Raw genomic sequence first — 23,827 nt, forward strand, 5'->3', positions numbered from 1 at the left:
ATTTCTAAGGGACCCACATTAACTTGCTCTATTCTCTTCCTTTTTACACCGTCTGTCACCAGGTGGAAGGGTTCTTGTCACTCTGACACGAGGGGGCAGATAATGCAGTCAGAGGTGCTCAAAGTGCTGGGCACCCGTATTAATGGGCCTGAGCCCTTCTCCGAGACAAATGTGCACCGTCCATGTCAGTGTGATCAGGAGTCTCCACACTCTGCACATGTTTCATTGAAGGGCTGAATATCATGTACATTAGGCGTCTTCTCCATAATACTGTCTCATAGTCTGAGCAGTGCCTGATGAGTGACCGTATTAAACAGGCACTACAAGGGCAGCCTGCTCCCTTCAGTTGGGTCCTTGTCGTTAAAGGTACATTGCTGTTCTTGTCTCTCTTAGCAACACTCTACTTCTGTGCTATTTTGGGTTTGTTGGATAAAGGGAGTTAGGGGGACTCCTTCTACCCTTCCTGATGTCTCCTCAAAGACACACAGCATCTTTTATCTGTGCCTTTTTGTACAGCTGCAATGGTTTGTGTGCAGCTGTGACTATCCCGTTGTATACCTGGGTACCTGTAGGTTCAGGGAGGGAGGGTCAGAGGAGTAAATCCAGATAGGTGTGTTAGCAGCTCAGACCTGTCTTCACACACACTCTCCTGTGTACAGGCTCAGGGTCCTGCACAGACTAACAGAACTACACATGATCCTGCAGATAGACCCGGCAACCTGTTCTAGCCCAGGGGCGGCTGACAGTGGCTGGTGAGATTACAGCTAGAATCAACCTTCAGGCAGCCTCTTTCCAGGAAAGTGCAAGTGATCTCGGTCACATTGCAAACCTTCAGTGCACGCGTGTATCAAGCAGGTAACTGATGCCTTGTTTTCCAGGGCCATTGCCAACTTTTGAGAGCAGGCAACAGCAGAAAGAGCCCTCCTGTGGCAGGAATCCCACCAGCACATGGCGCCATTGTACGCACGGAGTCATACAACCCTACCTACCCCTTGCAACCCCACTTAGGAATAGAAAGACCCCCCTCCCTGAATCTCCAGCTGGCCTGCATGTCAATGTTCCTTACCCTGACAGCTCCCATGATTCCCTCATCTTCCAACTGAAGCACCAAGAAGTCCCCAGGAATGACGGTTGGAGGCCAGGATTATGGCCCGTGGCCGCACCTCATGGCATCATGTATCACCTGGGGACAAGGCACGAGGAGAGGGACAATGTGGCTCACACTCCCACCTGGGCCATGGTGGGACATCCCTCCGACATCCTCAATACTTGGGCAGACCAGGGGGACCGCTACACAACAGCCCAGCCTAGGTCTCCAAGGTTACCGCTGACCGCTGTGACCTGCGTTGCCCTGCAGGAAACAGAGAAAAAGAGTAACAAGAAGATGAGGTGCCACGGGCTAGTGAGTATAGAAATAGGAGGATAGAACAGATGAATGCGTGGCTAAAGAGTTGGTGCAGGAGGGAGGGTTTCAGTTTCCTGGATCACTGGGCCTGCTTCTGGGGAAGGTGGGACTTGTACAAGTCGGACGGGTTGCACCTGAACCAGAGCGGGACAAATATCCTTGCGGGGAGGTTTGCTAGCACTGTTGGGGGGGGGTTTAAACTAACTTGGCAGGGGGATGGGATACAGAGTGGAGCTACAATAGGGGGTGATGTGCAGCCAAATATAGAGAAAAAAACAAGTCAGCTTGGAAGACAGGGCAAATATGTGAGGGCAAGGCTGGATGGCATCTATTTTAATGCAAGGAGTCTTGCGAATAAGGTGGATGAACTGAAGGTGTTGATAAACACATGGGAGTATGATATTGTTGCTGTCACAGAGACATGGTTGAGGGAGGGGCAAGACTGGCAGCTCAATATTCCGGGGTACAGAATCTTCAGGCGAGACAGAGGGGGAGGTATAAGAGGAGGGGGGGTCGCAATATTAATTAAAGAATCAATTACTGCCATAAGGAGGGATGATATATTAGCAGGTTCCTCTAATGAGGCCATATGGGTGGAGCTTAAAAACAAAAAGGGGGCAAGCACTTTGATGGGAGTGTACTATAGACCCCCAAACAGTCAGGGGGAGATAGAGGAACAGATATGTAGGCAAATCTCAGAAAATTGTGCAAATAATAGGGTAATAATAGTGGGGGATTTCAACTTCCCCAATATTAACTGGGATACTCAGAGTGTAAAAGGCTTAGAGGGTACAAAATTCTTAACGTGCATCCAGGAGAGCTTTTTGAGCCAGCATGTAGAAAGTCCTACAAGAGAGGGGGCGGTACTGGACCTAATTCTAGGGAATGTGGCCGGCCAAGTGGAAGAAGTGCTAATAGGTGAGCACTTTGGTGACAGTGACCATAATTCGGTGAGATTTAAGGTGGTCATGGAAAAGGACAGGGAGGGGCCGGAAATAAAGGTTCTAAATTGGGGGAAGGCCGATTTTAATAGGATAAGGCAGGATCTGGCCAAAATGGACTGGGATCAGCTGCTTGTAGGAAAATCCGCATCGGAGCAATGGGAGTTTTTCAGAAGGGAGATTGAGACCATACAATGGCAATATATTCCTGTAAAGGTCAAGGGTGGTTCCAAGAACTCCAGGGAACCTTGGATGTCAGGGGATATACGAGAATGGATTAGGAAAAAAAGGAGGGCTTTTGGCAGATACAAAAGGCTAAAGACGGAGGAAGCCCTAGAGGAGTACAAAAAGTGCAGGGGGATACTTAAAAAAGAAATTAGGAGATCAAGGAGGGGCCATGAAATAACACTGGCGAGCAAAATAAAGGAAAATCCTAAGATGTTTTATAAGTATATTAAGGGTAAGAGGATGACTAGGGAAAAAATAGGGCCCATTGGGGACAAAAATGGCAATCTGTGTGTGGAGCCGGCAGATGTAGGAGGGGTTCTAAATGAATTTTTTGCATCTGTTTTCACTATGGAGAAGGACGATGTAGACATAGAAATACGGCAGGGGGACTGTGATATACTCGAACATATTAACATCGAGCGGGAGGAGGTATTGGCGGTTTTAGCAGGCCTAAAAATGGATAAATCCCCAGGCCCGGACGAAATGTATCCCAGGCTACTGTGTGAGGCAAAGGAGGAGATTGCGGGGGCTCTGACACATATATTCAGAACCTCTCTGGCCACAGGGGATGTGCCAGAGGACTGGAGAACCGCTAATGTAGTACCATTATTCAAGAAGGGGAGTAGGGAAAAACCGGGGAACTACAGGCCAGTGAGCCTAACATCAGTGGTAGGAAAATTATTGGAAAAAATTCTGAAGGACAAAATTAGTCTCCACTTGGAGAAGCAAGGATTAATCAGGGATAGTCAACATGGCTTTGTCAAGGGAAGATCATGTCTGACTAATTTGATTGAATTTTTTGAGGGGGTGACTTGGCGTGTGGATGAGGGTAACGCAGTGGATGTGGTATACATGGATTTCAGTAAGGCCTTCGATAAAGTCCCCCACAGGAGACTGGTCAAGAAGGTACGAGCCCATGGAATCCAGGGTGCCTTGGCACTTTGGATACAAAACTGGCTTAGTGGCAGAAGGCAGAGGGTGATGGTCGAAGGTTGTTTTTGTGACTAGAAGCCTGTGGCCAGTGGGGTACCACAGGGATCGGTGCTGGGTCCCTTGCTGTTTGTGGTCTACATTAATGACTTGGATATGAATGTAAAAGGTATGATCAGTAAGTTCGCTGATGATACAAAAATTGGTAGGGTGGTAAATAGCGAGGAGGATAGCCTCAGTCTGCAGGACGATATAGATGGGTTGGTCAGATGGGCGGAACAGTGGCAAATGGAATTTAACCCGGAAAAGTGCGAGGTGATGCACTTTGGAGGGACTAACAAGGCAAGGGAATACACAATGAATGGGAGGACCCTAGGCAAGACAGAGGGTCAGAGGGATCTTGGTGTGCAAGTTCACAGATCCCTGAAGGCGGCGGAACAGGTAGATAAGGTGGTAAAGAAGGCATATGGGATACTTGCCTTTATTAGCCGAGGCATAGAATATAAGAGCAAGGAGGTTATGATGGAGCTGTATAAAACACTGGTTAGGCCACAGCTGGAGTACTGTGTGCAGTTCTGGTCGCCACACTACAGGAAGGATGTGATCGCTTTGGAGAGGGTGCAGAGGAGATTCACCAGGATGTTACCAGGGCTGGAGCGCTTCAGCTATGAAGAGAGACTGGGAAGATTGGGTTTGTTTTCCTTGGAGCAGAGGAGGCTGAGGGGGGACATGATTGAGGTGTACAAAATTATGAGGGGCACAGATAGGATGGATACTAAGGAGCTTTTTCCCTTCGTTGAGGGTTCTATAACAAGGGGACATAGATTCAAGGTAAAAGGCGGGAGGTTTCGAGGGGATTTGAGAAAGAACTTTTTCACCCAGAGGGTGGTTGGAGTCTGGAACTCACTGCCTGAAGGGGTTGTGGAGGCAGGAACCCTCACAACATTCAAGAAGCATTTGGATGAGCACTTGAAATGCCATAGCATACAAGGCTACGGACCAAATGCTGGAATATGGGATTAGAGTAGACAGGGCTGATGGCCGGCGCAGACACGATGGGCCGAAGGGCCTCTATCCGTGCCGTATAACTCTATGACTCTATGACTCTATGAGGTTGACTGGAGGATTGGAGGACTGCTAACATTAACTGCTAACGTTGTACCATTGTTTAGAAAGGGAGTGAGGGATAGGCTGAGTAATTACAGGCCAGTCAGTCTAACCTCGGTGATGGGCAAATTACTGAAATCAATTCTGAGGGACAGGATAAACCATCACTTGGAAAGGCACAGAGTAATCAAGGACAGTCAGCACGGATTTGTTAAGGGAAGGTCGTGTCTGACTAAATTGGCCTCCGCTCACCACATCCCCCACATCAAGGGGGCATAGCTGGGGGGAATTCACGGCCTTCCCCAAAACAATCCACCCAGTCCTCCACCTGATGGTCCCAAATGAGCCGAGACCTGCTATGAGCTGAGAGTAGGGTAGGCTCTGCCTGGAACCCTCCAGGGATGGCCTGAAAGCCCCTTTGGGAGCTGAAGAGTTCTGACGCACTTTCCCAAGCCTGCGTTGTGTTGGAGAGGCCTGATATTCTCACCATCGAGGTGGGCACTGCCAACCTGACCTTAGAGGCACAATGTGGCCACGTCAGCAATACTAAGGACCCTGCCTGCACCATTTGGGATGAAGTTGAGGACCCTCAGAGTCCATAGACATAAATCTCACTCTGGCACTCACCCACCCACAGAGCGGGAATTGTACACCAGGTCTGTTGCTGCTGCTTCACCAACCAGTGGGAACAATCTGATTGGCACTCTCTCTTCTACCCTTCTTACTCTCGGTTAATTTGCCTCTCATACCTTGGCTCACTCTCATGGGCAAGTCCCAACTCCCCATCCCTTCCAGGGTCTCAGTCCTTGCCTTGAGATCCAGGTCCACCATCAGTAACTTGCCCAGGAAACAAACAGCAAACTCGCTCTGGTGATTGGGACGTTCAAAGGGTTTTCTTTTCTCAGAGAGGGTGGGAGGGAGGGGGAGAGGGGGTGGGTGGGAGGGGGAGAGAGGGTGGGAGGGACGAGGAGAGAGGGTGGGAAGGATGGGGAGAGAGGGGGAGAGGGAGGGGGAGAGGGGGTGGGAGGGAGGAGGAGAGAGGTTGGGAGGGAGGGGGAGAGAGGGTGGGAGGGAGGGGGAGAGAGGGTGGGAAGGATGGGGAGACAGGGTGGGAGGGAGGAGGAGAGAGGGGGGAGAGGGAGGGGGAGAGAGGGTGGGAGGGAGTGGGTGAGGGGGTAGAAGGGAGGGGTAGAGGAGGGGCTGGGTGGGATGGGTAGGGGAGGGGCTTGGAGGGAGAGGGAGGAGAGAGGGTGGGAGGGAGGAGGGGAGAGGATGGGAGGGAGGAGGAGAGAGGGTGTGAGGGCGGGGGAGAGAGGGTGGGAGGGAGGTTTAGCAGAGGGGCTCGGAGGGAGGGGGAGGAGAGAGGAGAGAGGGTGGGAGGGATGGGGAGGAGAGGGGCTCGGAGGGAGGGGGAGGAGAGAGGAGAGAGGGTGAGGGGATGAGGAGAGAGGGTGTGAGGGAGGGGGAGAGGGTGTGGGAGGGAGGGGGAGAGAGGGTGAGAGGGAGGGGGAGGAGAGGGGCTCGGAGGGAGGGGGAGGAGAGAGGAGAGAGGGTGAGAGGGAGGAGGAGAGAGGGTGGGAGGGAGGGGTAGCAGAGGGGCTCGGAGGGAGGGGGAGGAGAGAGGAGAGAGGGTGGGAGGGATGGGGAGGAGAGGGGCTCGGAGGGAGGGGGAGGAGAGAGGAGAGAGGGTGAGGGGATGAGGAGAGAGGGTGTGTGGGAGGGGGAGAGGGGGTGGGAGGGAGGGGGAGAGAGGGTGAGAGGGAGGGGGAGGAGAGGGGCTCAGAGGGAGGGGGAGGAGAGGGGCTCGGAGGGAGGGGGAGGAGAGAGGAGAGAGAGTGGGTGAGAGCAGGAGAGAGGGTGAGAGGGAGGGAGAGAGGGGGTGGGAGGGATGGGGAGGAGAGGGGCTCGGAGGGAGGGGGAGCAGAGAGGAGAGAGGGTATGAGGCCGAGGGAGAGAGGGTGGGAGGGAGGGGGAGAGGGGGTGGGAGGGAGGGGGAGAGAGGGTGAGAGGGAGGGGGAGGAGAGGGGCTCAGAGGGAGGGGGAGGAGAGGGGCTCGGAGGGAGGGGGAGGAGAGAGGAGAGAGGGTGAGAGGGAGGGGGAGGAGAGAGGAGAGAGAGTGGGTGAGAGCAGGAGAGAGGGTGAGAGGGAGGGGGAGAGAGGGTGAGGGGATGAGTAGAGGGGGTGGGAGGGAGGGGGAGGGGGTGAGAGGGAGGGGGAGACAGGGTGGGAGGGAGGGGGAGAGAGGGTGGGAGGGAGGGGGAGAGAGGGTGAGGGGATGAGGAGAGAGGGTGAGGGAGGGGGAGAGGGGGTGAGGGGATGAGGAGAGAGGGTGAGGGAGGGGGAGAGAGGGTGAGGGTATGAGGAGAGGGGGTGGGAGGGAGGGGGAGAGGGGGTGAGGGGATGAGGAGAGAGGGTGAGGGAGGGGGAGAGAGGGTGAGGGGATGAGGAGAGAGGGTGAGGGAGGGGGAGAGAGGGTGAGGGGATGAGGAGAGAGGGTGATGGAGGGGGAGAGGGGGTGAGGGGATGAGGAGAGAGGGTGAGGGAGGGGGAGAGGGGGTGAGGGGATGAGGAGAGAGGGTGAGGGAGGGGGAGAGAGGGTGAGGGGATGAGGAGAGAGGGTGAGGGAGGGGGAGAGAGGATGAGGGAGGGGGAGAGGGGAGATGTTCAGACAGGATGCTCTGGCCATTCTGGGTGTGGGGCAGGTTCGATGGCCTCGACCTGTCGATCATTTTCGTAGGTTCATATTAATTTACCCAATTCCCCATTGGTTCCCACTCCACTCTCCTCAAGCTGTAAAAAATCACATCCGACTGTTTTAAATTTAAAACATGAAGCAAATTTACTCTATCAAAGAAAGATAAACATACAAGTAACAATTACATAACTATTCCTTCCACCTAACCCTTCCTGTAGACAGTATAAAGATTGCAACTCTAAGATCTAAGCTAATCCTTTGCAAACAATTAGTAAATAATTCAGGATTTCTTTTCCCAGAATTTCCTATCACTGTGGGAGTCTAATTAATCTAAACTGTTTCTTGCAAATTCAGCAGTTTCAAACGGATATCAGTTCCTTTTCTGAGATTTTCAGACTCTTCAGTTTAAATTGAACAGACCGGTTTAATATCCTGGAACAGAGTTACAGGGCCTTCCAGGATTCTGATTCTAATCATGTCTGAACTGTGACAATCACACAGCACTGACTCTCCAAATACCCCCCTCTCCAGCCCGTCACCAATGAAACTTGTAACATTATTATAAGATATTAAGGGGAACGGATAGGGTGGATAGAGAGAAACTATTTCCGCTGGTTGGGGATTCTAGGAGTAGGGGGCACAGTCTAAAAATTAGAGCCAGACCTTTCAGGAGTGAGATTAGAAAACATTTCTACACACAAAGGGTGGTAGAAGTTTGGAACTCTCTTCCGCAAATGGCAATTGATACTAGCTCAATTGCTAAATTTAAATGTGAGATAGATAGCTTTTTGGCAACCAAAGGTATTAAGGGATATGGGCCAAAGGCAGGTATATGGAGTTAGATCACAGATCAGCCATGATCTTATCAAATGGCGGAGCAGGCACGAGGGGCTGAATGGCCTCCTCCTGTCCTATGTTCCTATCTCAGGATAAACTTCATTCGGGAATCTCAACTGCAGACAGTTTTGAACTGTTTATGAACTTTGACTGGGTTTAAAGCAACAGGTACCGAACCAAATCAAGACAAACCTGCATTCGCCTGGAATTCCCATGGGGATTGTTCGGGAGATCAGCCGATCCCCGGAGAAAGAGACACTTTGTAAATAGTGAAAAGCGTCCATTTTGTGCTCGGGTTTCCGCTGATCTCTCATTGAACTTACACAGGAACAGGAGGAGGCCATTCAGCCCCTCGAACCTGTTACACAGGAACAGGAGGAGGCCATTCAGCCCCTCGAACCTGTTACACAGGAACAGGAGGAGGCCATTCAGCCCCTCGAACCTGTTACACAGGAACAGGAGGAGGCCATTCAGCCCCTCGAACCTGTTACACAGGAACAGGAGGGGGCCATTCAGCCCCTCGAGCCTGTTACACAGGAACAGGAGGAGGCCATTCAGCCCCTCGAACCTGTTCCACCATTCAATTAGCTCATGACTGATCTGTACCTCATCTTCATATACCCGCCTATCTCTTAATGTCTTTTATTGAATAAAAATCTATCGATTTCAGTCTCGAAAATTTCAATTGACCCCCCCAGTAACCACATCTTTTTGGGAAGGGGAATTCCTGATTTCCGCTACCCTTTGGGTGAATAAAATGCTTCTTGATTTCATTCCTAAATGGCCCAGCTCTAATTTTAAGATTATCTCCCCTCGTTCTGGATTCCCCCACAAGTGGAAATTGTTCCTTTCTATCTGCCCCATTTTTACAGTGGAAATCAAGAATATCCTCCCCCATTATTTTTTCACAATAACCCTTCATAATCTGAAATCCTCTAACCTTATCCTTAATGGTGTGGTAGTTAATGTAAGGCTGAGGGCGACAGTACAGATAATGGCCCTGAAACTGCCCAGCCATCCCCCTGGAGTCAGTCTGGAGTCTGACTGAACAGCCACAGACTCGGCTTTACACTCAATGTATAAATCCCAGAAACCCATTTACAAAGCAAAAAACTGCAGAAGCTGAAAGTCTGAAACCAAAAGTGGGAATGGTGGAGACAGACTGCAGGTCAGGCAGTGTCTGCGGAGCAGATCAGACCCTATTTCAGGTTACGGTCCTTCATCAGAACCGAGGAAGTTAATGATGAACAAACATTTCAATAGAATCAGAGAAAGGGGAGCAAGAGAGCAAAATGCACGAGAGCAAGTGTCATCGGAACGATCTCTAACCCGGTCCTGAAAGGAGAGGAAAGGGAGATCAACAACAGGGGCATAGTCCCCTTCCCCCTCCCCCTTACCCACTCCACCCCTGCCCCACCTCCCCGCTGCCAGTACTGGGCTCTGACGAGAAGTCACAGCCCAAGCACCACCCTGTCTCCCCTCCCTCCAAACACCAACAGACCCATCCCAAATCGCCAGTAAGCCATGCTGTGGAGAAAGTGAGAGCTGTGGTTGAGGCCTGGGATTACTAAACTCAATGGTGAGGCCAGAGGTGGTTGGGGCAATGGGCTGATTGAAAATCTGGCAGGGCCCCCTTATCGACGTGCGTTCTTCCCACCCAAATTTCCTCCAAACACAGTGCCCAGGACATTCAATACGGCCAGACACAGGAATGGGATAATCTCACCTCGTGTGTCCACCTCCTTGGGAGGCCTTCTAGGATATTGTGACCGCTCTGTAAATAGGTATCGGGCAACTTGATAAACGGCAGTGGAGTTGGGTGCATTTATTATGGCTCAGTGGGAGGTTTAGAATAAACTTCACCCTTCAGCAGAAGTGGCGACCACCCAGTTTATTATTGATGTTCCCTGCTCCGATGTGAGTAATGATCATGATTATCATTCTCCCTGGAGGAGTTCATTTCATGGAGCTGGCAGCTGGAGGGGAGTTAGACAACGGAATAAGGGTGTGCCCAAAACACCAGAGAAGTCAATGCGGCCTCGGGCTCCTGGTTCCACGAGGACGGAGAACAAGCTGTTTATTATAAGGGGCTTCTATTTGATGGCAGATTAATGGTTTCCAGTTATAGCTGGATACACAATCTGAACAGCATTGATTGATACAGAAGCCACTCACGCTACAGCATCAGGCAAACTGTGGTGCTCAAGCAGTACAGGACATGATAGTCCCAAAATGTTATTGTCGTCCGACAATCTAGGTCAAGAAAGGAAGGCTCTGATGCTCCAGGACAGGCCCGGGGGTGCTGATGGTGGGTGGATTGATTCAGGTGTATACTGTTTTAACTATGGGAGACCTTGGACTTGTGCCTGATGTTGCTGCTAGCGATAGGGTGAGTCTGGCAGGGAGTTGATGGATCTCGCTCCACCCCGAAACAAACACAGCCGGGAGTCCATGGGAGACACTTCAGAGAACCAAGAAGATTTGGATCTTCGATTCCATGTACTGCGGGATTCACACAAAGGCAAACACAGTGATGGAGGATGATCCTTAACCCTTTGATCAAACCAGGGATTTTTCAACAGCCTTCAACTCTCTTCAATTGAAGTCTTCAGAGTGACCACTGGAAGATCAGAGCTGTCCAAGGAAGACAGGGATAAGACAGTCTTCATGACTCTAAGATAATGTCCTTCAGACTGAAAGAGGAAACACTCAATGTTCCAGTAATTCATGAACAAGGAGAACGTTATTTTAAAGCTTTATAAATCGTTGGTTAGGCCTCAGCTGGAGTATTGTGTTCAATTCTGGGCACCACACTTTAGGAAGGATGTCAAGGCCTTGGTAGCGTGTGTAGAAGAGATTTACTAGAATGATACCAGAGATGAGGGACTTCAGTAACATGGAGAGACTGGAGAAGCTGGGGTTGTTCTCCTTAGAGCTGAGAAGGTGAAGGGGAGATTTAATAGAGGCATACAAAATTATGAACAGTTTTGATAGAGTAAATAAGGAGAAACTGTTTCCAATGGCAGAAGGGTCAGTAACCAGAGGGCACAGATTTCAGGTAATTGGCAAAAGAACCAGAGGGGAGATGAGGAGAATTGTTTTTACGCAGCGAGTTGTGATGATCTGGAATGCACTGCCCGAGGGGGTGGTGGAGGCAGATTCAATCGTGGCTTTCAAAAGGGAATTGGATAAATACTTGAAAAGGAGAAATTTGCTGGAGAAGTTATGATGAACCTTTATAAAACACTGGTTCGGCCACAACTGGAGTATTGTGTCCAGTTCTGGGCACCACACTTTAGGAAGGATGTGAAGGCCTTAGAGAGGTTGCAGAAAAAATTTACTAGAATGGTTCCAGGGATGAGGGACATCAGTTACGTGGATAGACTGGAGAAGCTGGGGTTGTTCTCTTTGGAGCAGAGAACTCTTTGGACAGGAGATTTGATAGAGGTATTCAAAATCATGAAGGGTCTAGACAGAGTAGATAGAGAGAAACTGTTCCCATTGGCAGAAAGGTCGAGAAACAGAGGACACAGATTTAAGGTAATTGGTAAAAGAACCAAAAGTGACATGAGGAGAAACCTTTTTATGCAGCGAGTGGTTGAGATCTGGAATGCACTGCCCGAGGGGGTGGTGGAGGCAGATTCAATCATGGCCTTCAAAAGGGAACTGGTTAGCTACTTGAAGGAAAAAAAATTGCAGAGCTACAGGGAAAGGGCGGAGGAGTGGGACTAGCTGGATTGCTCTTGCAGAGAGCCGGCACGGGCTCAAGGGGCCTAATGGCCTCTTTCTGTGCTGCACCATTCTATGATTCTATGCAGGGATATCCCATATCTGGAACACGTTGGATTGTTCTCCCATTCCTCGCAACGATTCAAAGCCCCCTTAGGTCCATCGCCTGGTCCTGGAGGGACGCTATATGAACTCATCTGTGAGCACGAGACATGTATGTTCATTCAATGATCAGCGTACTTTTTGGGCCGTAGTGACCATTGATTGAATACAGTTACAGCCAGGTACCACAGACCCAACATCCCAGAACAAAGAAAATCCAGGGCTTTCTAGTGTTCCTGGAATTGTGCAACGAGAAAAAGAATTTGCACAATCTAGGGCTAATTTTCAACTTTGTTGGGAACAGCGATAGCGGATTGACTGCCTGTTATTCACCCGCCTGTTATTCACCCGCCCTTTATTCACCCGCCCTTTACTCACCCGCCCTTTATACACCCGCCCTTTACTCACCCGCCCTTTATTCACCCGCCCTTTACTCACCCGCCCTTTATTCACCCGCCCTTTATTCACCCGCCCTTTATACACCCGCCCTTTATTCACCCGCCCATTATTCACCCACCCTTTATTCACCCGCCCATTATACACCTGCCCTTCATTCAACCCCTTTATTCACCCGCCCGTTATACACCTGCCCATTATACACCCGCCCATTATACACCTGCCCATTATACACCTGCCCATTATACACCCACCCTTTATTCACCCGCCCTTTATACACCCGCCCTTTATTCACCCGCCCTTTATACACCCACCCTTTATTCACCCGCCCTTTATACACCCGCCCTTTATACACCCACCCTTTATACACCCGACCTTTGTACACCTGCCCTTTATTCACCCTGTTTGTTCACCCGCCCATTATACACCCACCCTTTATTCACCCGCCCTTTATACACCCGCCCTTTATACACCCGACCTTTCTACACCCGACCTTTGTACACCTGCCCTTTATTCACCCCCTTTATTCACCTGCCCGTTATTCACCTGCCCGTTTTACACCTGCCCTTTATACACCCCCTTTATTCACCTGCCCGTTTTACACCCGCCCTTTATACACCCCCTTGATTCACCCGCCCTTTATTCACCCGCCCTTTATACACCTGTCCTTTATACACCCGCCCTTTATACACCCCCTTTATACACCCGCCCTTTATTCACCCGCCCTTTATACACCTGTCCTTTATACACCCGCCCTTTATACACCCCCTTTATACACCCGCCCTTTATACACCCGCCCTTTATACACCCGTCCTTTATACACCTGCCCTTTATTCACCCGCCCTTTATACACCTGTCCTTTATACACCTGCCCTTTATTCACCCGCCCTTTATACGCCTGTCCTTTATACACCCGCCCTTTATACACCCGCCCTTTATACACCCGCCCTTTATACACCTGTCCTTTATACACCCGCCCTTTATACACCCCCTTTATACACCTGTCCTTTATACACCTGCCCTTTATACACCCGCCCTTTATACACCCGCCCTTTATACACCTGTCCTTTATACACCCGCCCTTTATACACCCCCTTTATACACCTGTCCTTTATACACCCGCCCTTTATACACCCCCTTTATACACCTGTCCTTTATACACCTGCCCTTTATTCACCCGCCCTTTATACACCTGTCCTTTATACACCTGCCCTTTATTCAACCGCCCTTTATACACCTGTCCTTTATACACCCGCCCTTTATACACCCGCCCTTTATTCACCCGCCCTTTATACACCTGTCCTTTATACACCCGCCCTTTATACACCCCCTTTATACACCCGCCCTTTATACACCTGTCCTTTATACACCCGCCCTTTATACACCCCCTTTATACACCTGTCCTTTATACACCTGCCCTTTATTCACCCGCCCTTTATACACCTGTCCTTTATACACCCGCCCTTTATACACCCGCCCTTTATTCACCCGCCCTTTATACACCTGTCCTTTATACACCTGCCCTTTATTCACCCGCCCTTTATTCACCCCCTTTATTCACCCGCCCATTATACACCCACCCTTTATTCACCCCCTTTATTCACCCGCCCTTTATTCACCCGCCCTTTATACACCTGTCCTTTATACACCCGCCCTTTATACACCCCCTTTATACACCTGTCCTTTATACACCTGCCCTTTATACACCCGCCCTTTATACACCCGCCCTTTATACACCTGTCCTTTATACACCCGCCCTTTATACACCCCCTTTATACACCTGTCCTTTATACACCCGCCCTTTATACACCCCCTTTATACACCTGTCCTTTATACACCTGCCCTTTATTCACCCGCCCTTTATACACCTGTCCTTTATACACCTGCCCTTTATTCAACCGCCCTTTATACACCTGTCCTTTATACACCCGCCCTTTATACACCCGCCCTTTATTCACCCGCCCTTTATACACCTGTCCTTTATACACCCGCCCTTTATACACCCCCTTTATACACCCGCCCTTTATACACCTGTCCTTTATACACCCGCCCTTTATACACCCCCTTTATACACCTGTCCTTTATACACCTGCCCTTTATTCACCCGCCCTTTATACACCTGTCCTTTATACACCCGCCCTTTATACACCCGCCCTTTATTCACCCGCCCTTTATACACCTGTCCTTTATACACCTGCCCTTTATTCACCCGCCCTTTATTCACCCCCTTTATTCACCCGCCCATTATACACCCACCCTTTATTCACCCCCTTTATTCACCCGCCCTTTATTCACCCGCCCTTTATACACCCGCCCTTTATACACCCGCCCTTTATTCACCTGCCCGTTAGACACCTGCCCTTCACTCACCTGCCCATTACACTCCCCCCATTATACTCCCCCCGTTACACTCCCCCCATTACACTCCCCCCATTATACTCCCCCCGTTATACAGACCCCCCACCCCCCCCGTTATACATCAACCCGTTGTACACCCAGTCTTTTTTACACCTTCTCCAGTGCCTCCATATGCTTTTTGTAACATGGAGTCCAGAACTGTGCTCAGTACTCCAGGTGTGGTCTAACCAAGGTTCGATACAAGTTCACAATAACTTCTCTGCTTTTCAATTCCATTCCTGATTTATCTTATTCCATTTTGTATTGCCTTGTTAATCTATTTATGCTGTGCTTGCGCACAAGTTCTTGGTATTTATTTATTTATTATTCTGGCTCAGTACAATGTCCTGAAAGTTTTTCCATTTGTCCCCAGATGATATTTCAAGCTCTTCCCTCATTCCCTTGAAGTTGTCTCCTTTAGATCTGTAAACCTGGGGATTGGTTCACCCATGATCATGTCACCTTTATGAACGTTATGACCACATTCCATCTGCACATTGAGGGAGTGAGAGTCCTTCCAACCTATGTCATAACATTACTGGGCCATTCCCGAATAGCCAAATGGGTCGAACTAACTACTCCCGGAATTCTGCGGAATCATCGGGCTGTAGGTCAGCCGCCTTAGGGATCACTCCAAGAAAAATGTATCAGTCACCTGTTTTAAGGCTCTGTGTGCTACTCAGTGACTCACCGTTAGCGACTCAACTGTTTCATGTCAAACAGCAAAGGAAAGCAATGAAGATTAATGTGAAGATAATGATGAAATGTACATGATAAGAAACTGTGGCTAAATTTAAGGTAAGTAGCTGTGGTCTGAATGCTGAAAGTGGCATTAAAACTGTCATAGGAACATAGGAACAGGAGGAGGCCATTCAGCCCCTCGAGCCTGTACAACCATTCAATGAGATCATGGCTGATCTGTATCCTAACTCCATTTACCTGCGGTGGCTCCATATCCCATAATACTCTATCACTCTCAGATTTAAAATGATTAATTGAGCTAACACCTACTGCTTTTTGTGGGAGATAATTCCACACTTTTACCGCCCTTTGAGTGAAGAAGTGTTTCTGAATTTCTCCCCTGAATGACCTGGCTCTGATTTTAAGGTTATGTCCCCTTGTCCTAGACTCCCCCACCAGTGGATACAGTTTCTCTCGATCTACCCTATCAATTCTTTTCAAAATCCTAAAAACCTCAGTCAAATCACCCCTTAACCTTCTATATTCGAGGGAATACAAGGGTTAGATTATGTAATCTCTCCTCATAATCTAACTCTTGGAGCCCTGGTAACATTCTGGTGAATCTGCACTGCACTCCTTCCAAAATCAATATATCCTTTCTAAGGTGCGGTGCCCAGAAATGAACACAGTACTCCAGATGTGGTCTAACCAGGGCTTTTCATAGCTGTAGCAAAACTTCCTCCCTTTTATATTCTAGCCCTCTAGATATAAAGGCTATCATTCCATAGCCTTTTTGATTATTTTTTTGTACCTGATCACTACATTTTAGTGATCTGTGTGCATAGACCCCTAAATCTCTTTGAACCTCCACTGTTCCTAGCTTTTCACCATTTAAAAAATACTCGGATCTATCCTGTTTTGGTCCAAAATTGATGACCTCACACTTACCTGCGTTGAAATCCATCTGCCACAGTTTTGCCCGCTCACTTAATCCATCAATGTCTCTTTGTAATTTTACGCTCCCATCTACACTACTTACTGTGCCACCAATCTTTATGTCATCGGCAAACTTGGATATGTGGCTCTCTATTGTATTATCTAAGTCATTAATAAATACAGTGAATAGTTGAGGCCCAGCACAGATCCTTGTGGGACACCACTAGTCATTTCCTTCCAATTCCAATTCCTCCTCTCTGTCTTCTACCACCTCACCAACCTCCCAACCAGGTCAATAATTTGCCTTCAATTCCATGAGCTTTAATTTTAGCCAACAGTCTTTTATGTGGAACTTTATCGAATGCCTTCTGGAAGTCCATATAAACTACATCCATAGACATTCCCATGTCTACTACTTTAGTTACTTCCTCAAACAATTCAATTAGGTTCATTACTCATGATCTACCCTTTACAAATCCATGTTGGCTCTCTCTAATCAGCTCAGATTTCTCTAAGTGCTCAGTCACTCTGTCCTTAATTATAGATTCCAATAACTTCCCTCCAACAGATGTTAGATTAACAGGTCTATAATTTCCTGCTTTCTCCCTCACACCTTTCTTAATACAAAGGGGAGAAAGTTATGCTTCAATTGCATTGAGCCCATCAGACCCCATCTGGAGATACTGAGTTCAGTTCTGGGCACCGCACTTCAGGAAGGATATATTGGCCTTGGAGGGGGTGCAGCGTAAATTCACCAGAATGATACCGGGGCTAAAAGGGTTAAATTACGAGGCCAGGTTGCATAGACTAGGTTTGTATTCCCTTGAGTATAGAAGATTGAGGAGTGATTTGACCTAGGTGTTTAAACTGTTAAAAGGATTCGATAGGGTAAATACAGAGAAACTATTCCCTCGGATCAGGTACAGATCAGCCATGATCTAATTGAATGGTGGAGCAGGCTCGAGGGGCTGAATGGCCTTCTCCTATGCTCCTATGATTGGGAGGAGGCTGATCATGCAATAATTATTCGGATTAGATTTGTCCTGTTTTTAATAGATAGGACATACCTGGGCAATCCTCCATGTTGTTGGGTAGATGCCAGTGTCAAAGCTGTACATAACAGCTTGATGAGGAGAGGGGGCAGCCTGGGCCACAGGTCTTCAGCGTTACAGCTAGGATGGTGTCACTTGCAAACATTTCAGCCTTGTCTCTTGCGCTGACATGCTGCACTCTCCCATGGCTGAGGATGGGGATGCTCGCGGAGCCTCCTCCTCCTGTTAGTTGCTTGGTTGTCCATCATTATTCTCGACTGGATGTGTCGGGCTACAGAGCTTTGCCCTGATCCGTTGGTTGTAGGATTGCTCAGCTTGGATTCTAGCCTGCAGATTTGGGTGTTTAGTATCCAGGTAGCCCTGTGTAGTAGCTTCACTAAATTTGTACCTCATTTTAAGCCATATCTGGTGCTGCTCCTGGCTCTCCCTTCTACACTCCACATTGAAGCAGGGTTGATTACCCACATGGTGATGGAGGAGTTAGGGATATGACGGGCCATGAGGTTACAGATTGTGGTGGAATGCAATTCTGCTGCTGCTGATGGCCCACAGCACCTCATGGATGCCCAGTTTTGAGCTGCGAGATCTGTCTTTAGTCTGTCCCATTTAGCACAGTGGTAGTGTCATGCTATGCAAGGGACAATGTCCTTGTGGTGGAGATGAGACTTTGTCTTTTTTTTTATTCGTTCATGGGATGTGGGCATCGCTGGCAAGGCCAGCATTTATTGCCCATCCCTAATTGCCCTTGAGAAGGTGGTGGTGAGCTGCCTTCTTCAGCTGCTGCAGTCCGTGTGGTGAAGGTTCTCCCACAGTGCTGTTAGGAAGGGAGTTCCAGGATTTTGACCCAGCGACGATGAAGGAACGGCGATATATTTCCAAATCGGGATGGTGTGTGACTTGGAGGGGAACGTGCAGGTGGTGTTGTTCCCATGTGCCTGCTGCCCTTGTCCTGTAGGTGGTAGAGGTCACGGGTTTGGGAGGTGCTGTCGAAGAAGCAAGTGGAGAGTATTCCATCCTGACTTGTGCCTTGTAGATGGTGGAAAGGCTTTGGGGAGTCAGGAGGTGAGTCACTCACCGCAGAATACCCAGCCTCTGACCTGCTCTTGTAGCCACAGTATTTATGTGGCTGGTCCAGTTAAGTTTCTGGTCAACGGTGACCCCAGGATATTGATGGTGGGGGATTCGGTGATGGTAATGCCATTGAATGTCAAGGGGAGGTGGTTAGACTCTCTCTTGTTGGAGATGGTCATTGCCTGGCACTTGTCTGGTGCGAATGTTACTTGCCACTTATTAGCCCAAGCCTCTCCTGTGGCAGGAGTCATACCTAGCACAAAGGAAGGTGGTAGTGGTTGTTGGAGGCCAATCATCTCAGCCCCAGGACATTGCCGCAGGAGTTGCTCAGGGCAGTGTCCTTGGCCCAACCATCTTCAGCTGCTTCATCAATGACCTTCCCTCCATCATAAGGTCAGAAATAAGGATGTTCGCTGATGATAGCACAGTGTTCAGTTCAATTCACAACCCCACAGATAATGAAGCAGTCCGAGCCCGCATGCAGCAAGACCTGGACAACATCCAGGCTTGGAATGATAAGTGTAAAGTAACATTTGTGCCAGACAAGTGCCAGGCAATGACCATCTCCAACAAGAGAGAGTCTAACCACCTCCCTTTGACATTCAACGGCATTACCATCGCCGAATCCCCCACCATGGACAACTAAAGAGGTAAGGGACAGTATAAGACATAAGGAAAGGGCATACAAAAAGACAAAAAATGGCACAGATCCTGGCGAATGGGAAAGATACAAAGATCAACAAAGGGTCACAAAACAGATAGTAACAGCTACAAAAAGAGAGTATGAAAAGAAACTTGCAAGGGATATCAAAACCAATACGAAGAACTTTTATAGTTATATTAGGAAACAAAGGGTGGTCAGGAGCAGTGTTGGCCCCTTAAAAACTGAAAGTGGGGATATTGTCATTGACAATGGGGAAATGGCGGACATGTTGAACAATTACTTTGCGTCAGTATTTAGATTAGAAAAAGAGGATAGCATGCCGGAAATCCCAAGAAAACTAATATTGAATCGGAGACAGGGACTCGATAAAATGAACATAAGTAAAGCAACAGTAATGAAGAAAATAATGGCACTAAAGAGTGACAAATCCCCAGGACCAGATGATTTCCATCCCAGGGTTTTAAAGGAAGTAGGTGAGCACATTGCAGATGCCCTAACTATAATCTTTCAAAGTTCTCTCGATTCAGGAACTATCCCTCCAGATTGGAAAATTGCACATCACTCCGCTTTTTAAGAAAGGAGAGAGAGGGAAACCAGGGAATTATAGACCAGTTAACCTAACATCTGTTGTGGGGAAAATGCTGGAGTCTATAATTAAGGATAGGGTGACTGAACACCTCGAGAATTTTCAGTTAATTAGAGAGAGCCAGCATGGATTTGTGAAAGGTAGGTCGTGCCTGACAAACCTGATCGAATTTTTTGAAGAGGTAACTAAAGTAGTGGACAGGGGAATGTCAATGGATGTTATTTATATGGACTTCCAGAAGGCATCTGATAAAGTCCCACATAAGAGACTGTTAGCTAAGATAGAAGCCCATGGAATCGAGGGAAAAGTACAGACTTGGTTAGGAAATTGGCTGAGCGAAAGGCGACAGAGAGTAGGGATAATGGGTAGGTATTCACATTGGCAGGATGTGAGTAGTGGAGTCCCGCAGGGATCTGTCTTGGGGCCTCAGTTATTCACAATATTTATTAACGACTTAGATGAAGGCATAGGAAGTCTCATATCTAAGTTTGCCGATGACACAAAGATTGATGGCATTGTAAGCAGTGTAGATGAAAACATAAAATTACAAAGGGATATTGATAGATTAGGTGAATGGGCAAAACTGTGGCAAATGGAATTCAATGTAGACAAATGTGAGGTCATCCACTTTGGATCAAAAAAGGATAGAACAGGGTACTTTCTAAATGGTAAAAAGTTAAAAAGAGTGGATGTCCAAAGGGACTTAGGGGTTCAAGTACATCGATCATTGAAGTGTCATGAACAGGTGCAGAAAATAATCAAGAAGGCTAATGGAATGCTGGCCTTTATATCTAGAGGACTAGAGTACAAGGGGGCAGAAGTTATGCTGCAGCTATACAAAACCCTGGTTAGACCGCACCTGGAGTACTGTGAGCAGTTCTGGGCACCGCACCTTCGGAAGGACATATTGGCCTTGGAGGGAGTGCAGCGTAGGTTTACTAGAATGATACCCGGACTTCAAGGGTTGAGTTACAAGGAGAGATTACACAAATTGGGGTTGTATTCTCTAGAGTTTAGAAGGTTAAGGGGTGATCTGATTGAAGTTTATAAGATATTAAGGGGAACGGATAGGGTGGATAGAGAGAAACTATTTCCGCTGGTTGGGGATTCTAGGAGTAGGGGGCACAGTCTAAAAATTAGAGCCAGACCTTTCCGGAGTGAGATTAGAAAACATTTCTACACACAAAGGGTGGTAGAAGTTTGGAACTCTCTTCCGCAAATGGCAATTGATGCTAGCTCAATTGCTGAATTTAAATGTGAGATAGATAGCTTTTTGGCAACCAAAGGTATTAAGGGATATGGGCCAAAGGCAGGTATATGGAGTTAGATCACAGATCAGCCATGATCTTATCAAATGGCAGAGCAGGCTCGAGGGGCTGAATGGCCTACTCCTGTTCCTATATTCCTATGTTCCTAAGTTCCAATCAACATCCTGGGGGTCACCATTGACCAGAAACCTAACTGGACCAGCCACATAAATACAGTGGCTATAAGAGCAGGTCAGAGGCTGGGTATTCTGAGGCGAGTGACTCACCTCCTGACTCCCCAAAGCCTTTGCACCATCTACAAGGCACAAGTCAGGAGTGTGATGGAATACTCTCCACTTGCCTGGATGAGTGCAGCTCCAACAACACTCAAGAAGCTCGACACCATCCAGGACAAAGCAGCCCGCTTGATTGGCACCCCATCCACCACCCTAAACATTCACTCCCTCCACCATTGGCGCACTGTGGCTGCAGTGTGTACCATCCACAGGATGCACTGCAGCAACTCATCAAGGCTTCTTCGATAGGACCTCCCAAACCCGCGACCTCTACCACCTAGAAGGACAAGAGCAGCAGGCACATGGGAACAACACCACCTGCACGTTCCCCTCCAAGTCACACACCATCCTGACTTGGAAATATATCGCCGTTCCTTCATCGTCGCTGGGTCAAAATCCTGGAACTCCCTTCCTAACAGCACTGTGGGAGAACCTTCACCACACGGACTGCAGCGTTTCAAGAAGGCGGCTCACCACCACCTCCTCAAGGGCAATTAGGGATGGGCAAGAAATGCTGGCCTCGCCTACGACGCACCCATCCCATAAACAAATGAAAAAAAAGCCCAAGCCTGGATGTTGTCCAGGTCTTGCTGCGTGCGGGCACGGACTTCACAAGGACTCCAAGGTGGTCACTTCTGCCAACACTATCACGGACAGGTGTGTCTGCAACAGGTAGGTTGGTGAGGAGGAAGTCACGTATGTTACTTGCTCACCACTCTTGGTGATGAATATTGATGTTTTCCACCCAGAGTGCACTCTGTGCCCTTGCTTACCTCAGAGTTTCCTCCAAGTGACACTCAACATGGAGGAGGACTGATTCATCAACTGAGAGCAGGTTGGTGATCAGCAGGAGGTTTCCTTCACTTTGTTTCACCTGAAGCCACAAGAGTTCTGAGGATCCAGAGTCACTGTTGGGTACTCCCAGGGTCACTCCCACCCGACTATACATCACTGTACTCCCAGGGTCACTCCCACCCGACTATACATCACTGAACTCCCAGGGTCACTCCCACCCGACTATACATCACTGTACTCCCAGGGTCACTCCCACCCGACTATACATCACTGTACTCCCAGGGTCACTCCCACCCGACTATAGATCACTGAACTCCCAGGGTCACTCCCACCCGACTATACATCACTGTACTCCCAGGGTCACTCCCACCCGACTATACATCACTGTACTCCCGGGGTCACTCCCACCTGACTATACATCACTGTACTCCCGGGGTCACTCCCACCTGACTATACATCACTGTACTCCCGGGGTCACTCCCACCTGACTATACATCACTGTACTCCCAGGGTCACTCCCACCCGACTATACATCACTGAACTCCCGGGGTCACTCCCACCCGACTATACATCACTGTACTCCCGGGGTCACTCCCACCCGACTATACATCACTGTACTCCCGGGGTCACTCCCACCCGACTATACATCACTGTACTCCCGGGGTCACTCCCACCTGACTATACATCACTGTACTCCCGGGGTCACTCCCACCTGACTATACATCACTGTACTCCCGGGGTCACTCCCACCTGACTATACATCACTGTACTCCCGGGGTCACTCCCACCTGACTATACATCACTGTACTCCCGGGGTCACTCCCACCTGACTATACATCACTGTACTCCCAGGGTCACTCCCACCCGACTATACATCACTGTACTCCCGGAGTCACTCCCACCTGACTATACATCACTGTACTCCCAGGGTCACTCCCACCTGACTATACATCACTGTACTCCCGGGGTCACTCCCACCTGACTATACATCACTGTACTCCCAGGGTCACTCCCACCCGACTATACATCACTGTACTCCCGGAGTCACTCCCACCTGACTATACATCACTGTACTCCCGGGGTCACTCCCACCTGACTATACATCACTGTACTCCCGGGGTCACTCCCACCTGACTATACATCACTGTACTCCCAGGGTCACTCCCACCCGACTATACATCACTGTACTCCCGGAGTCACTCCCACCTGACTATATATCACTGTACTCCCAGGGTCACTCCCACCCGACTATACATCACTGTACTCCCGGAGTCACTCCCACCTGACTATACATCACTGTACTCCCAGGGTCACTCCCACCTGACTATACATCACTGTACTCCCGGGGTCACTCCCACCTGACTATACATCACTGTACTCCCAGGGTCACAACACCTGACTATACATCACTGTACTCCCGGGGTCACTCCCACCCGACTATACATCACTGTACTCCCGGGGTCACTCCCTCCCGACTATACATCACTGAACTCCCAGGGTCACTCCCACCCAACTGTAGATCACTGAACTCGCACCTCTGGTGGGTCTGTCCTGCCGGTGGGGCAGGCTATACCCAGGGATGGTGATATAGGATCCTAGGATGTGGGCTGATAGATATGACTCTGTCAGTATGATTATGTCAGGCTGTTGCTTAACCAGTCTGTGGGACAGCTCTCCCAACCAGGGTACCAGCCCCCAGATGTCAGTGAGGAGGAGTCTGCAAGCTTCCCTG

Source organism: Heptranchias perlo, chromosome 38 (assembly GCF_035084215.1).
Source record: "Heptranchias perlo isolate sHepPer1 chromosome 38, sHepPer1.hap1, whole genome shotgun sequence".
Taxonomy (NCBI): Eukaryota; Metazoa; Chordata; class Chondrichthyes; order Hexanchiformes; family Hexanchidae; genus Heptranchias; species Heptranchias perlo.